At 47.8% G+C, this 6,553-nt stretch overlaps 1 pseudogene; it reads right to left on the bottom strand.

Annotated features, from left to right (window-relative positions):
• Nucleotides 1-6,016: 6,016 nt before the first annotated feature.
• Nucleotides 6,017-6,144, bottom strand: LOC136591495 (U2 spliceosomal RNA; annotated as a pseudogene).
• Nucleotides 6,145-6,553: the final 409 nt, after the last annotated feature.

Below are 6,553 nucleotides of genomic sequence, written 5' to 3'. Positions count from 1 at the left end.
GAGCAGACTGCCTACTGACAGCAGCACAGAGGAGTGAGGGAAGTTACTGCATAGGCGGCGGGCCGGATTCGGCCCGCGGGCATTGTTTGACACCTGTGCTCTAGATCATACAAACTTCTAGGCTGTGGGAGTTGCCGTCCTAAATACGCAGACCGGTGCCAGCGGCCGGCGAGTGACATTTCTGTGCGGGGCACTGCGATCCCCGCACAGAAATAGAGCATGCCGCGGTTTGTTTTCCACGTGTGATTTCGCGTGGACAAACCGCGGCCGTCTGCCTAGGATTGCGTTTTCTAACGCAATCCTATGGCAGCTTCCATGGGTGGAAATTCTGCGGGAAATCCGGCAGCGGAATTTCCGCCCGTGTGCACGGGGCCTAAGGCTGCTCTAAGACGTGCATTCAGAAAACACAGCTTAAAATCGTGGGTTTTTTACCTCAATTTTTAGCAGCACTTTTGAACGCATGGTAAAGCGGTTTTAATGCACCCCACAATTGTGATGGGTGGGGAGGTGCGTTAGAAAACGCAAATACAGGACAGAGCGCTTAAAAATCACCGCTTCCGAGCTCACGTCTGAGTAATTGCATTCAAATCAATGGAAGCAGTATACCGCAATAAAAAGCACCAAGGGGCTAGATCATGTTTGTAAATTAGCACGGTTTAGGTATAGGTACGGGTACAGATGGAGGGGGGCCCAGCTGAACTTTTGCACCCGGGCCCCTTAGGCTTTAGGTACGCCCCTGCTAATGAGCAACCAGTTTTTCAGTCTTTATTTTTGTGCATTCCTGGGATCACTTTGTTTTTTAAAATCTCCCATGTAATCCTATGGAGGCTGCGTTTTATCGCATCACAAGGCGACAAATATGCGCTGCAATGTTAACATTGGAAAGTCCTACCGACTTGCGCGTTAAACAAAAACATGCGGTTTTTAATGTGCGCGGCAGCGATGCGATTTAATCCTCTAAAAAAAAGCATCGCTGGTGATGGTCACGGCCGTATATTGGGACAAAACTAAGCCTAAGATTTCTGTGGTTTCGTTTTCACCAGCAGTATTCTCTCCCATTAATACTTGACCGAGAGAATATAGAACCTCCCCTATGAATACTATGTGCGTGAAAGATCAGGCGGCCGCCATATTCCCACCATTTATTTTGTTTCTTACAGTTGCTCCTACAGCGGTGTGTGTGTGTTTGTATATGTATGTGTGTATGTATGTGTATATATTTTACACACATACACACATCGCAATGCATTGTTCTTACAAGGCGCACTGCACTGCCAGACACACTCGCATATTTGCCATGCGAGATATTGGTTTGAGTTTCTCAGGCTGATATAGTGCTCACTTGTGTAAAATCAGCCACAGAGAATGAATTTAACATCACCAAAGACATAAAGCTATACATTGCCCTCTATTGTCAGCATGCTGTTATCCTGACCCCCAAGTGTCAATGCATAATGCATCCCAAGTGGCAGCTTGCCCGCCCATGTCACGTCTTGTATCCAAGCTAGAGGCGATACAACAGGGTCTGTTTCACATTTTGTATCCAAGCTAGAGGTAGTACAACTTTAACTTTTTTCCTTCTGCTTTGCTCAGATTCATTTAAATACTGTGGGTCAAAATACGCAGCACAGCCCTAGAGGAATTCGTTAAGGGGTCTAGTTTTTTAAACAGGGTCATTTGTGGGGGTTCTCCAAAGTGCTCAAGGGCTCCACAAGTGAGCAATGGGACCTAAAACACTTTCATGCAAAATAACTGTTCACAAAGCCACCGGCTGCTCCTTTCGGTTTGGGCCCCATTGTGCATACGGACACAAGATTAGGGCCACAATGGGTATATCTCTGAACACGGGACATACGGGGGGTCTCCATTTTGGGGTGCCAATCCTCATCTTCATGTGCAATATAGAAAAAAAGCCCATCATTAAAATTAAAATGACATATTTGCAAAAATATGAAATTTAATTTCTTCCCCTCCAAATTGCATTAATTCTTGACAAAACCTGTGGGGTAAAAATCCTCCTGACCCCCTCAGTGAATACATTAAGGGGTGTAGTTTATAAAATGGGGTCATTTGTGGGGGGATCTATCATTTGGACACCCATGAGACTTTGCAATCTTGGCTTGGTGCAGGAAAAAAAAGTGTTCCTCAAAATGTTAAAAATCAATGTAAAATTTGCACGTCTCCTAAATTGTTAAAAAAAAACTGAAGTTTTTCTAATGTGCGTCCAGAATAAAGTAAACAGATGGAAATATATATCTTATCAAAGATTTGTACAGTATGTTTGCACATGTTTGAGATATTGTGGCTGAAAATAAATTACATTTTTATAAATTTTTTCTCAATTTTGACGCTTTTAATAAATATACACTAATTTTATCAGACTATTTTCACCACCTAAGGCCTCATGTCCACGGGGAAAATCAGATCCGCTGCAGATTCTACATGTAGAATCTGCAGCGGGTCCCTCCTGCCCCGCGGACATGAGCGCTGAAAATAAGAATTTAAAAGCATTTACCTATCCGTAGCGGGCGGCGAAACTCTGCTCTTCCTCACGGCCGGATCTTCATTTTCGGCCGGCGGATGAATTCCTTACGCCGGCGGCACATCGCCGGCACGTCGTCGACGTGCCGCGCGCATGCGCTGGGCACATCCGCCGAGCCGAAGCAAGGGAGATGCGGCCGTGAGGAAGAGAAGAGCTTCGCGGTCCGCTGCGGTGAGTAAATGCTTTAAATTCCTATTTTAGGTCTCCCGCACGAAAATGGAGCATGGTCCAGATTTTTTCATGCTCCATTTTTTTTAAAATGCCTTTTATTGACGATCCGCGGGTATTTATCTACCCGCGGGTGGTCAATGCATCCCTATGGGGTGCGGATCCGCGCGCGGGAGATCCGCTGCGGATTTTAAATCACATTTTGCCCGTGGACATGAGCCCTAAATGAAGTACAACATGTGGCAAAAAAACAATATCAGAATCACTTGGATATGCAGAGCCTTTAGGCCTCATGTCCACGAGGAAAAGAAGAATTAAAATCCGCAGCGGATCATTTAAATACCCGCGGATGGTCAATAAAAGTGAATTAAGAAAAATGTGGAGCATGAAAAAAAAATGGACATGCTCCATTTAGGTGCGGGTCTCCCGCAGGCTTCTATTGAAGCCTATGGAAGCCGTCCGGATCCGCGGGAGACCTAAAATAAGAATAACTTACCCGTAGCGGACCGGGCAGATCTTCTCTTCTTTGCGGCCAGATCTTCTTTTTTCGGCCCGGCGGATGTGCCCGGCGCACGCGCGCGGCACGCCTATAACAGTTTGTCTCCTCACCAACCATATGTATCAGTGTTATGGTGGATGGTCTACATTGCATCTATTACTCCTAGTTCTAGCTGGTTGTCATCCCTTTGATGACTGTCAGGATCCAACAACCCCCCCCCCTCCCACCCATCAGGATCCACCAGCCCCCCCACCCATCAGGATCCAGCGGCCCCACACCCATCAGGATCCAGCAGCCCCCCACCCATCCTTCCCCTCTGAAGGTAATATAGCGCTCACTAGCTCCACAAGACTAGATTGGAGCGGCTCCTCTCTTCAGTAGCTCCACTCTAGCCACTTCACTGATCCGCTGGCTAGAATGTATTGGCTGGTGGTAGGATCTCCCAGCAGCCAATACACTCCAGACGCACCATCCAATCAGTGAGCGGGGGCGGGGCTAGTGAGCGGCAGCTCTGGGGAGGACGCAGCAGTTCTGAACTCACGATATTTTGTATCTTAGTGAATTTTTATTACAAAAATGACTCACATCCACAGAAAAATCGTACGTTAGCGAGCGCGAAAACGGGCCGCGATTCACGGCCTGGTATCGCACTCACTGTGTGACATTAGCCTTACTGCCAGATCTTCCTTGGATTACAGCGGATCGCTGGGGGTTCAGCTAACCTAATGCCAACACAATGGATCTCCCAGCTTTCCTAGAACCCTCTAGAGCAGTGCTCCCCACCTCCGCCCCTCAGCGCCCCCAACAGGTCATGTACAGGATCTCGTATAGTAAGAACACCTGTGGCAATGTCTGAGGTACCGATGATAATTACATCACCTGTACAACACTGAGGAAGTCCTGAAAACATGACCTGTGGAGGTGGGAGTCACTGCCCTACAGTGATATGACAAAAGGAGGCTGACTGGCCATTCAGGGACAAGGAAAGCTGGGTGACAGAACATGTTGGTAACCTGATGACCATCATGGAGCTCCCTACCACTGACACGAACAGAGCCTCGCTCGGTAGTCGTCACCCCACTTGCCTCGGCTCCTGAAAACAAAGTGGTGTAGACATGTAATGATGTTGTGCAGAAGACTAGGAAAGCTGGAGGCAAGTTGTGGTGGTGGCCATATTCAGTTCACTTAGATACAAAAATATCGGATTAGTCATCTTAGTGACTTGGCGGAAGATGATGATTGGGATTTGTTCCCGCCAGGAACTTTTGTTCTAAAAGGAACAATCCCGTGGCCCCTTCAGCAGCACTCTGCGCTCTCACACTAACCTGCTATAGTGTGAGTGCAGAGCGCTGCTGAAGGGGCAGCTTTAAAATCCGCCCCACAGGTCAATTTAAACTGTAGATTGTTTTTCCGCATTATATGGATGAGATTTCTTTAAACGTGTGACTACTTCTCCATTCACTTCTGTGGAGCTGACGGAGATGGTCAAGCACTGAGCTCCCATGAACGGCGGAGTCGTAGTCATGCAATGAGACTAGTGCTACGCGACCAAGATTGCTGTATAGCCCTGCGACCTCACACTCTCGGGCCGGCTTCACACCACCGGTTTCCTATTGTTCAATCCACAGTCGTCGTCCACACGGAGGATCCGCAGCAAATCACACGCATTGAAAGATACATACTACTGCTACTTCCTTCACACTCGCGGTCATCCGCATTGCAGATTCTGCAGGAACGCAGGGTCACCGTCTGGGTTAACGGCCAGATTCCGCAGTGGTATCCCGCATTCGGAATGTGAAGCGGTCGTGTGCAACCGGCCTTACTGAAGACAATGGAGTTGCGATACAACTCACAAGTAGCTGCGACCAATATATTGCAAAAATCCAACCTCGTAGAGGTTTAAGCAATCTATAGGTTGTGGGAACTTGCGCGACCCCATTGATATATTTGAGAATGCAAGTTCACAGGGCTGCACAGCGATCTTTGGTCACATGACCCATGTCATGGCGAAAGACTCCATAGAGCTCCAGCCTTAGGGCTCATGTCCACGACTGTGTTCTCACCGCAGAGACGCAGCGTTTTACGCATACCACCGTGGGCTCTTCGGCCAGATTCACACAGATGTATTTGCGCAGCATATTATGCATGAAAAATATACATGCTAAATACACGTCAGTAGAACCCGCTGATTGCAGCGAGTTCCTTCACATAAGTGTATTTTGCATGCGCATTTTGTTTAAAAAAAAAGCAGTCCCCTTTATTTTCTCGTGCATTTCTGCAGGGGCAGAACATGTATTATTCTAATTACACTAATTGCCCATTTCAATAAATGGCGGCATGGTTGAGTGTTTTTTGCGCTTGCAAATGTGCTTGATTCGTGCTAACAAAAGTACAGTAAGGGCCGCTTCACACAAACATATTTGTTTCAATGGATGCATTCAGAATTCTCTTTACTCACACATTTCGCATGCGTGCAAAACCTCACCATGCTCTATTTTTGTGCACATTTGCGCACCAAGGGTCCCTGTACAAGTCTATGGGAAGTGTGCACGTAACCGATTCCTATCTCCAAAAAAAGTTATAATAAACAGCGATAAAAAAGTCTTATAAACTCCAAAATGGTACAAATAAAAACTACAGGACATCACGCAAAAACACGAGCCGTCGCACAAGTATCATGCGATACTTCCGCCATGTATCACGTGGACATGAGGCCTAAATCTAAGTGCTTGGTTGTTAGCAGCCGCAGCTGCGCTGCACCTCTTGCTCATCAGTTTTTTTTCCTGCTTTTGGAAACTGCTGTAGGAAAGGGGTGCACCAGTACTGGAGGTACTGCAATACCAGGTCAATGTGCGGAGTGGACAGAGCAAGCACTTTTTCCAGCTCCCTGTTCTAAAAATCCATTTAATATATGATCCCCAGATAGGGGACGTATCAGATGCAACACGCTCAGCCAGCACTCCGGGCACACCCACAATGCACTGAGGGAGCCGGAAGACCTTTGCATAGCCCCGCCCAACGCCTTCTCAACCAGGGTGAGCCGTCCCCGCGGGAGACCCGCGCCTGAATGGAGCATGTCCGGATTTTTTCCTGCACGCGGGACCTGCGCCTGCAGGGAAAAATGACATCCGCAGGTATTTTACTACCTGCAGGTGTCTAATGCATCCATATCCATTGCATAGCGCCGATCACAATGCCGGGGGTGGGGGGGTCCGAACAGCCCAGGATGACAGCTCCATGCTGCGGACACCGACAGCATGGAGCTGTCACGTCCAGAGCCCGAGGGGCTTTATTCTCTGCAGGACACATGTTTTTACTTCCTCAGAGAATAAAGCCCACTTCGG

This window comes from Eleutherodactylus coqui, unplaced genomic scaffold (genome assembly GCF_035609145.1).
Source record: "Eleutherodactylus coqui strain aEleCoq1 unplaced genomic scaffold, aEleCoq1.hap1 HAP1_SCAFFOLD_42, whole genome shotgun sequence".
Taxonomy (NCBI): domain Eukaryota; kingdom Metazoa; phylum Chordata; class Amphibia; order Anura; family Eleutherodactylidae; genus Eleutherodactylus; species Eleutherodactylus coqui.
The sequence above is the reverse complement of the archived record's forward strand: the minus strand, read 5'-3'. Positions and strand labels throughout refer to the sequence as shown.